General features: G+C 41.8%; 1 non-coding gene across 1 annotated transcript; it reads left to right on the top strand.

Annotated features, from left to right (window-relative positions):
• The first annotated feature begins 10827 nt into the window (after nt 1–10827).
• On the top strand, nt 10828–10900 carry trnak-uuu (transfer RNA lysine (anticodon UUU)). Its single transcript has one exon. It is a non-coding gene; the product is annotated as a tRNA-Lys (tRNA).
• Nucleotides 10901–11415: the final 515 nt, after the last annotated feature.

Here is an 11415-nt window from a genome sequence, read left to right as displayed (position 1 = left end):
AATTCCTGTCCAGTGGCCGGGTTCTGGGAGCTGTTGCTCTCCCAATTGATGCCTACAAGGCAGGAGTCCAGTACCTACTCAGGAAAATCACTGAACTCTTGAACAAGTAGAAAGGAATTCACTAATCTTGCAAAAATCAGAAGAATCTCACTCCTCCCCATCACCAGCAAAGTTTTCATCAGGATCCTTCTGAATCGTTTAATGCAACATCTCAACCAGGATCCGTTTCCAGAAAGTCTGTGTGGTTTCAGAAAACATCAAGGAATCACTGATATGGTGTTTGCACAGAGACAAATGCCAAGAACAGAACATAGACCTTGACATCAGGTTTGTGACCTGACCAAGGCGTGACACAGTCAGCGGAGAGGGCTTTTGGAAGGGGAGAAATTCAGCTGTCCTGAAAAATTCATCACAGTGGTACGACAGTTCCATGACGGCATGCTCGAGTATGTGACCTGGAAGATGGTGAGTCTTGTGACCCTTTCCCAGTCATACTGGAGTTAAACAGGGCTGCATACTAGCACCAACACTGCTCAGTATGTTATTCTCTGTTGTGCTCTCTGATGCCTTCCATGTTGGTGACCCGGACATCAAAATCAGATATTGAATGGTTGCTCATTCTGAGACAACTCCAGACAAAGACCATGGTCTCCAAGGACAAATGTCACATTTTCTTGTCTATTGATGACTGTGCATTAGCTGCTGGTGTGGAGCTGGGATATGCAATTTAGCATGGATTTGTTCTCCAATGAATGCAGCAACTTCAGCCTTGCAATCAGCAGGAAGAAAATTGAGGTAAGGTACCAGCCTGCTCCAGGAGAATCCTATTTTGGTTCCACGGTTTCAGTCCATGATCAGAACCTGTCAGCAGTGGGTTAGGAAAACAAAGGTAGCTCTGAGGGATTTATTTAGTTTTAAGTGAGTTTAATTTAATGTTTCTGTGGAAGGAAGGGTAAAACCTATAGATAGATTCATACTGGACCAAGGTGTTTGTATGTGTGGGGGTTGGTTCAGTTCCAACTGTGACTCTATTGTGCTTAGAGAGGGTTATGGCATGAAAAGTAAATAAAGGTTGGTAGAAGTAGCAGTGGTTGCTTAGCAACTGGGGGCCTTTTAAGGTAGAAATGCTTTTGAATTTAGCTTTTGGCTGAATTTGCTGGTAGTTGAAGTAGTACACCGGGGAGTGAACATCTCTCAACTCTGCCAGGAGAAACTGGACAGGACAAGGGAGCTGCAAAGAGATACACTTCCCACACCACAGACAACAAGGGAATTAACATAAAAACTAGAAGCAGGACTAGGTCATTCGGCCCTTTGAGCCTGCTCCGCCATTCATTTCGATCATGGCTGAAAATCGAATTCAATATCCTGATCACCCCCTTCCCCCCATATCCCTTGATCCCTTTAGCCCCTCGAGCTTTATCTACTTTCTTCTTGAAATCAGACAAGGTTTTCTCCTCAACTACATTCTGTGGTAGTGAATTCCAAACTTTCACCACCCTCTGGGTGAAGAAATTTCTCCTCATTTCGGTTCTAAACCGTTTTCCCCATATCCTCAAATTATGACCCCTAGTTCTGGACTCCCCCACCATTTGTAACATTCTTTCTGAATCTACCCTGTCTAACCCTGTCAGAATTTTATAACTTTCTATGAGATCCCCTCTCACTTTTCTAAACTCCAGTGAATATAATCCTAACCGATTTAGTCTCTCCTCATATGTTAGACCCGCCATCCCAGGAATCAGCCCGGTAAACCTTCGCTGTACTCCCTCTATAGCAAGGACATCCTTCCTCAAATAAAGACACCAAAACTGCACACAATGCTCCAGGTGTGTCCTCACCAATGCCCTATACAATTTCAGCAAAACATCCCTATCCCTATACTCAAATCCTCTCATTACGAAGGCCAACATACGATTTGCCTTCTTTACTGCCAGAAAGAATGTCTTAAGACTGAAGTTAAGAGAACAGAGAAAAGGTACTGTTCAAAGGAGAATTCAAGGCAAAGCAAACAAAGTGTTGTGAGAGAAAGGGACTGCTGCAGTAACCAGAACTAAAGAGGTAAATCAAAAGTTTGATGCCATTTTAATAGTGTCTGGAATTGAGAGCTTGGTCCTGGAAATGTCAGGGATGAAAGGAATTTTACTGCTGAATGAAGAATTATCTCATAGTGCACTATTTTTTTCTCAGTGAGCTCAAAAGGTTGTTAATTATTCAACCAGCTATACCCTAACCCAATCATGTTGTACCCATCTCAGACACACTCGTACAAGAGCCTGCAAAATTCTGCTGCAAACATTCACTCCCGCCACCACCAATACACAGTGGCAGTCGTGTGTACCATCAACAAGATGCACTGCAGCAACTCATGAAGGCTCCTTAGGCAGCACCTTCCAAACCCAGGACCACTACCATCTAGAAGGACAAGGGTAGCAGATGCACGAGAACACCACTACCTGGAAGTTCCCCTCAATGCCACTCACCATCCAGATTGGAAATATATTGCCATTCCTTCATGGTTGCTGGGTCAAAATCCAGAATTCCCTCCCAAACAACACTGTGGGTGCACCTACACCACATGCACTGCAGCAGTTCAAGAATCATAACCGTCTCAAAAGCAATTAGGGATGGACAATAAATGCTGGCTTGGCCAGTGATGCCCACAACCGGTGAGTGAATTTAAAAAAGAGGTTGTTAGATAGCTGTTGCATCCGGAACCTTCATCTGATTTTTCTTTTTGTAAACTAATGATGCCCACATCCCATGGGTGGATTTTTAAAAGCTGCCATGGACTCAATTGGCCGAATGGCCTCCTTCTATGCTATGATGAATCTGACTTTAACATGATTGAGACCAACTAACTGAACAGAACAAGGATCAAATCTGGGCTCTTCTGGTCTGTGAGGTTTAATTTTGCACTTGGGAGGACACTTAAACTATTCAGGATCTGTTGTGAACAACAAAGGATACAGCTCAGAAAACCTTGCAGTGCTATAAGCCGAACTTTAGTACTTAAAATGTGCTAACATTTTTGAAACAACCTCCTGTTACACAGGTCCATTACTGTTGCAAACCATACCAAGATGCATCATGGGAGCGTAATCAGACAAAAACTGACTTCAAGCCAAACAAGGAGATATTTGGAGAAACTAAATGCTTGGTCAAAGCAGCCACGTGTAAGGAAGGTATTAAAGGACAGCAAAAGGAAGAGAGGCAGAAGGATTTCAGCGGTGAATTCCAGAGCTTAGAATGTAGAACGCAGAAGGCACATTTTATAACAACATGTGCAAGCTAAGGTGGTCCTCTTTAACATGTCACACTACATGTAACTCCCACCATTTGGCCTGGGCGTGCAAAATCCTACTAATCCTACTAATCCTGGCTTGAGACAATTCACACCTCTTTAACCTGTGATTATCCCTCTCTCCACTCGCATTTTCTGTACCTGTAGACTTGATTATCCGTAAAGACTCGCATTCCAACCATTATCTTACAGTTGAGTCTCTGTCTATATATGCCGTGTTTGTGAACCTACCTCTCCACTCACTTGATGAAGGAGCAGCGCTCCGAAAGCTCGTGATACCAAATAAACCTGTTGGGCTTTAACCTGGTGTTGTGAGACTTCTTACTCTTTAACATGAGCAAGGAATTGAATTAATTATTTGATTACAGGATTGTCATTGTCTTTCATAACAATATTTATGCAAATCAAAATATCCCAAAGAACAAAGTCAATCCACTCATACACCAGAAAGAATATGGTTTTCACATGACAGTGGGTCGTTGCAATATTTGTTCTTGCAACTTGTGATTTCCTCTGAATTAATGTTGCAAACCAATGTGCTTCTGGTTTGTAACATGTCGCATGGTATCTTATCCGGATCCTTCTGTACTGCAAATTAAAGCCATTTTATCCACTTGCAATTAAATTGAAACAGCAGTTGAAAACATAAGTAATCATACATCAATTACCTTGGGTAACTATCCTATGGAAACTTTATGATCAATCATTTCTGAATCATAAGCTTCCCATTTCTTTGTATCTTGCAGCTGCATCATTTACTTTACTTCTGAGTCATAACACAAGCAATCAAATCTGAAAAGATCCACATCTGAATTCTGGACCCAGCAGCTTAACTGTGGTCACGTCAGCTGCTGGAAGTTGCTGAATCTTAGTAATATTTGTCAAGGCAATGCCTCCTGAGTGGATTATTCAATCCAGCCATGTTCTGCACTGACGTCTGTTTAAAGTGGTCAAGGAGGTGAAGGCATTTGTCCACTCAACTACGGATGTGCAGTGCATTTGAAGCTTTAAAGTACACTAATGCTCAAGATAATAAAAATGATGCTGGATTTGTGCACAAGACAAAATTCAATTAAACCCCTGCATTTTTCCACAGCAATTATAACAATTCGTTTGAAGATGGATAAAGGTAAAATGCATGTCTAGATTTAGACATTAGACCTTACATTAGTATGCAAGATGTAAAAGGTATATTCAAACCAAGCTGAAATGATGGTTATGCAACAGGATATTATCGATGCAGCTAATCATCTAGCATTAATTTGATGCAATCACCATAGACAACCAGTTGGCATCATTTTGAAAACGTTAACCCTTTGACTGCTGGCCAGTCTTAAGAAATACAAATCAACAATGTCAAAAATAAATCAAAGGAACTTGCAATTATGCGAGATAGTTCACAACCACGGGATACACTAAAATGCTTCACTGTGAAGCAGTTTGAAAGTCCAGTCGCTTTTGTAATGCAGCCAATTTCTGCAATGCAAGACCTCACACACAGCAATGAATAAATTACGAGATAATCTATTTTAATGATGATGGATTCTACCATGTCACTTTTAATAGAAACTTGTAGGCTAAAATCCCTCTAAATTTACGCTCTAGATGGACAATCCTTGTCTTTGATTTTAGCGATATATTTTACATTCTCTCTTATGCTCACCTCATTAGAATTAGATCATGGACGTCTGGCCACATCACCCCAAGCAAATGATTTGATTATTTAAGAGTTATTATGAGCTTAAGATAAAATTGAGATTTCCTCAAAAATACAATGGCCTTTTTTAAGACAATAATTAGAAGAGTTATTATATGTTAACATTTCAGGTGCTAAAGTGTCCAAACATTGCGAGTTTCTGAATCTATTGCCTGAGAGCTTTCCTTTAAAAGTATCTCCACTGATAGTAAAAGTGAGAAATCTCAAGTATATTTATTAATCAGACACTAATTAATGTTGCTATTTAGCTAAAATTAATAAGTAGAAACAAAAATCATGACACCAAACTGCAGCAAGTTTGGGAAAAACACTGAAACATCAATTTATTTCCAAAGTAGACTGAAAGCTCCACTTGATTAATGTCCAGTCTCACACATATCAACTACCCAAATCCAATAGCAGATTTGACATTACTCACCCTGATTGATTCTTGGCAGAAATTATTGCTTACTTTACAACATGGGCAATAAAGTTAAAACCTGTTCCAACAAATACAAACATGGTAAAATCATAAATCTTCATTTTAGGATGCTTAAGATCTTATGACTTACGATGGAGACCAAATTGGAAAGTAATTTGACTTGCACCCAAAATGGGGTGGCAAGTCGTGTCAGGGGTGGTGGGGTTGACTCCGGCATGGAACAAACTGTCAGGCGAAGTTTGAGGTTAAATGGGTCAGATGTTTTTTGGGGAATAAAAATAAAGACTGAAGATCTCTTGGGCCAGTTTTTGAGCCATCTCTAGCAGTCCTTTCAGGTATCACTAGTTAGGACACTCAAAGCCTGGTACAGGATTTGCACACAGTACCCATTCTGTCCATCTATACTTAATTACACATCTGGGGAGGGACACCAATTCTTATTTAAATAACCTAATCTGCCTGTTTCAGCTGGACACCCTCAATGACTATAAATCACCCAAATAAATATGGCATCAGGCACCTTTCCAATACAGTTCAGGCCCAATCGGAAATTTGAATGTCCCAAATTAATTTTATTTGGAAAGAACAAGCCATCTGGAGTTTATTTTTCCCCCTTATTGCAGTTAAGCAGCAATTCTTCCACGTTGAATTGAATAAATCTGCCTGCAGACTTTCATTTCACTCGCTGAGAACTTTGCTGTATTTGAAAATATTCACATACCCTAGGGAAGTGATACTTGAACATTGTTGAAAAGAGAGGCATATTGTCAAAGCTTTTTCTCTTGCACTCATTAGGACAAACACAAGAATGCCAAATTTTAAACAATCACAATAAATTCTACTCCAGGAGAAAAGGATCCTGACTGGTTGGCAAATTAATCCTGTGGCATTGCCATGGAGAAATGCTTGGGAAACTATAGGCTCCCTAAGATCGCAGATATTTTTAAAAAGGTACAATATTGAGAATGTTCCTTTTGTTTGTAGAGAACATGTCTGCATTTCAATGTATGTCGTTTCTGGCAGGTATAAACATGTTACAGATTATCCTAAATTAGTTATTCGTATAGCTATGAGCCGATTGTTCAGTAAATGCTGCCCAATCGTGGAATCACCTCTAACAATAGATAGTCTGTACTCTGCCAAAAATACTTTGGCTGGGATTTTGGGGCAGGACCTGCTGTGGGGACGAGATGAGCCAGGATGAAGTCCATTGACTTTCGGCTGAACCAGTAGATCTTGGCGGCAGGTGAGGATGGAAAGTCCCAACCTTTCTCTCTACCACATAATTGAGCAATATCTTGTTCCAGTGTTGGTACAATGTCATGTACATAGGCCTTACATACCATCAGTTAGCTGATCAAGTTAAACAGCTCGATCCTTTGGTTGTTTGTAATAGGCAGAATACAGACGGTACTCAACCAGCCTGCATTTGCAAAACCCAAAACAAAACATCTACTGTTAAACATGATTCTGCAATTGGGAAGCACTTGCGGAACAATCCCGAGTATGCTACTAGTTACACTAACAACCAAGTTAAGGTAATCAATCAAGCTTGAGATGGTGGTTCTTTTATCTTTGTCAGAAACAACAATGATTCATCTACAGGGATTCGCCCTCTACAAATGTTGTGCCTTTTTGAATTATCTGAGCGCTTAGGGAGCCCTTAGTTCCCCATTGGTTCCTCCATGGCAATATCTTGGCCAGAGCTGACTTATCAACTAATAAGCAGCCTTTTCTCCTGCATAACGGTCATTCGAAATTTAACATTCTTGCATTTGTCCTGATGAACCCATCCATTGACTCTGTCTACACTTCCCACTGCCTCGGCAAAGCAGCCAGCATAATTAAGAACCCCACGCACCTCAGACAATCTCTCTTCCACTTCCTTCCATCGGGAAAAAGATACAAAAGTCTGAGGTCACGTACCAATTGACTCAAGAACAGCTTCTTCCCTGCCGCCATCAGACTTTTGAATGGACCTACCTTGCATTAAGTTGATCTTTCTCTACACCCTAGCTATGACCGTAACACTACATTCTGCACTCTCTCATTTCCTTCTCTACGCAAGAAACAATACGTTTCACTGTATACTAATACATGTGACAATAATAAATCAAATCAAAGAGGAGTGTAAAACAAAAGGTTTCAGCAACATGTCCATCTTTTTAGCAATATTCAAATTCTGCACTATCAAGATACTGACCAGATACTTATTGAAACATCAAATGTATTGACACTAACCTACTTTGATGGTGAATTGGAGAGACGAATATTGAGGGAAACATTGTCAAATTACAGCGAATGAGCTTCGGAACCTGGAATCATGCAAAGTAACACGTATTGCCACAAGGAAATATGAAATACCTGTCCAGTGACAAAGAAATTTTGGGTGATTGTCAACAATCCACTGGAAACATTAAACCAATGCAAGGGTGTTACCATCAAGGCTAATCAAGTGGTGGTGTTTATTTAAAGGTGTTAAGCTAGATTAGAAGGGAGCTGGATCTTGTGGTATAAATGCTGAGTTGGTTAACAAACAGAGATCTCCCCAGATTCCAAACTGAAACAGCAACGGTATAAAAATTGTTTAAAAGTTCTGCACCTGCCTTCAGTGACTGGGGAAAGGAAAAATGGTCAGACTTCCTGATCTTGCTAACTACCCGGTGAAGTTTGACTGAAGGTATCTGTGAATATCACTAAAGGACAGAAAACTGTCATACTTGCAATTCAGGTTGCATTTATGGAGAGAGAAGCATTGGCAAAGGCTGGGTGCCGGGGTGGGCGGGGGTGGTGGATTTTTCCAGGTAAGGCAAAGCAGGTTTAGGTGTTTGCAGAGTTAAAATCCTCTCAAAGTAACAACAGGCCTGGATCTTGACATTATTCCCTTTCTCTTCGGAGTTTCACCCAGCCAAGATTGAAGATGAGCAGGAAATCCCCATATAGCTGTCAGGTAAGTAACTAAAATGCTCAAAGTGCTCATTAAGCACTGCTCAATTCTGCCTTTAACAGCCAGGATACCTCTTTCCCAACCTGTCAGCAAATTGCCAGAGTTTCCAAGGTGAGCGCACAATGGGAAGAGCTTCTGGCAATCATTAGAACAGCGAAACCAAAAAGCACCAACTATGGCCGAGTGAAACTGTTCATTGCACTGCTTTTTCTGGGAGAGTGCTTGGCAGGTACTTCAGCTTCAGCTGCACGTCTGTGCAGTCTACCTTCACCGCAGCACGGGAATAGTTTATACAACTCAACATTGCATGAGAGCCCCAAAACATGGTTCAGAGTCAGAGAATCATCTCTCTCAACATGCCTGTGCTCCACTGGCTCAGGCTCTCGTGACTGGTTGCAGCTGTCATCTACAGCCTCTGAAAGACGATCCCCTTCCCCACTCAGCGGATGGGCACGCATTGTCAGTGTCCATCAAGGTGCCTGTCATTGTGATCTCTTTAAATCAGAAACCCTTCCTTTGACAGAATCGATGAATCATCCCACCTGCCCTCCCTAGTTTGCTGGGGGACCTGGAGGTGGGGTAATAATGTTGTTGCTCTGAGAAAAAGCTTCAGCAAAGCCCGCTTCTGCTGTCAATGGGTTTCTGACCTGACCTGGCAGCACGGTAGCACAGTGGTTAGCACTGCTGCTTCACAGCTCCAGGGACCTGGGTTCGATTCCCGGCTCGGGTCACTGTCTGTGTGGAGTTTGCACATTCTCCTCGTGTCTGCGCGGGTTTCCTCCGGGTGCTCCGGTTTCCTCCCACAGTCCAAAGATGTGTGTGTTAGGTTGATTGGCCATGCTAAAAATTGCCCTTAGTGTCCTGAGATGTATAGGTTAGAGGGATCAGTGGGTAAATATGTAGGGATACGGGGGTAGGGCCTGGGTGGGATTGTGGTCGGTGCAGACTCGATGGGCCGAATGGCCTCTTTCTGTACTGTAGGGTTTCTATGAAATTGTCTTGTTGTTTTACCAAGGGCTCATCAACCAGTCTTGCCACTTTACTTTTCTCTGAGATCTGAACCCTAAAATCTCTGTGCTCCTGTTAGCAATCCCATACATTTTGTTGGCAATGCATGATAAATGATAAATGTTCTACCTCAGCCATCAGGGAGTGGTGGCTGTAAAACTATGATGCTCAGTAACTCTAACCCTGACTCCATCAGAAGCCCTTCAGCCCCAGGAACGCATGCCTGCACTCCCGATTGGCTCATGTTCGCGCACTCACTCTCCATTGGTTCCAGCCTGCTCACATGGCCTGCGAAGGACTGCCCATTTAAGGGGCAATGCTACCACACACAAGAAACTACCAGACCTGTGTATGTGTGGCATTGGCAGCAGATGCAGTTGGTAGGGGAAGGGAGGAGGGGAGGAAAGGAAAAAAGGGAAGATTTGTGATTGGGTCGAATGTAGAAGTAAAACAGGAAAAGCGATGATGGTACAAGGCAAAAGTGGGCAGTAATGGGACAAGTAAAAAAAGGATGAGCCTAAAGAGACCATAATCAGCAAAAGTAGAATCATTACCAGCAACTGATGTCTAAAAAATTGAGAACGATTGTTGTGATCTGAAATTGCTGAACTCAATGTCAAGTGTGGTCAGTTGTAAAATGCCAAATCAAAAGATGAGGCGTCGTTCCCGGAGCTTCATTCTGCATTGGAGACACTCCTTCAGTTAAAGAGCATTGCTGGACTTAGCTGAGACATCCATTCCCATCCCAGTCAAATGGTTTTCCAATATTCAGTGGCAAGACCCACACATAACTAATGGCCGGTTTAACAAGATAATAGAGGTGAATTATCGACAGTAAAATAGTGCTCCAGGAAAGAGAGAAATGGAGGAGAAAAATCGAAAGAAATCCGGTGAAAAAATGACCCTAGATGAATGTCTCATTAAGATCAGGTTTGCAGATGAAGGGCTAAATGCAAAGGAAAATAATGGAATACCCCACAGAGCATTGTGCTTCCTGAGCTATTGTAACCATGGAGGGATCATTCACAGAATGCAACTGGTCAGGGTTGAAGAACTTAGATTGTAATGTTAACATGGAAATTATTAAGAGAGGAATGGAAAAAGTAAAGGAAAGTGAAGTCAGGAGCATATTTTGTGTTCATGGGAGTTTTACTTCAAAGATTGATGAGCTAAATAGTTGTTTGATTTCAGATACAAAAATGAAAGTTAAATGTGTCCAGATTTATCTATAGGATGTTGGAACATCCAAATTTATTCTGCTCTCTTCAGATATTTTTAATTTATAAAAGCAGGAACATGTGAAGCAGACAGGCAAGAGATTAGTTTCCTGGCACTGCGTTTTTCTTTCTCAAGTCTATAAAATCATTTGCAACATTTGGAGAGTTTGAACTGGCATTCTGAAAAGTTCAAAATGGAACTGAGCACTGAAAACCTGGATAGCTCAGTGGGCAGAGTATTAGACTTTTAATCTAAGAGTCCAGGGTTCGATTCCCTGTCTAGGCACTGCTCCTAGCTGAAGGTGTTCACACCCTAGGGTGATACTGGAAAACCAAGCGTAATGAATGTAGAATGCTTCAAAGTGAAAAAAATTCTCTTGATGGCCGAATATGTTAAATTTAATGGTGATCTGCCATTACTGCTCATTTCTCCACACTTCACGGTCTTGTGTTTAATCTTCTGTTGCTCCTAAGAGCCTCTGATTTTAATGAGCAATATGATTCGGGTAAAAGAAACATGCCTTGGATTTGCACCGCCTTCTTAATGGGTGAAAACACAAATCCTCTTCCCAAAGGATCTTCCGCTTGGAACAAGCCATTGCCCGTGGCTCTTCTACCAACCTCACCGTTGGCCAGGGCTCGTAACCCTGAGCACAGGACACTTACCTGAGCATAGGAGCAGGGTCCACCTCTCCAAGGCCTCAAATAACCCTGCTATCCTCCTAAATACTGGGAAGAAATAGGCAAGAGTGATTCTTTCTGTTTGCATACAGGTGGAATGGTGTGGAAACAGAGGCTTTA

Source organism: Mustelus asterias, chromosome 3, assembly GCF_964213995.1.
Source record: "Mustelus asterias chromosome 3, sMusAst1.hap1.1, whole genome shotgun sequence".
In the NCBI taxonomy this organism is placed as follows: Eukaryota; Metazoa; Chordata; class Chondrichthyes; order Carcharhiniformes; family Triakidae; genus Mustelus; species Mustelus asterias.
Note: the sequence above shows the minus strand (reverse complement) of the source record. Positions and strands in the feature narration are given on the sequence as shown.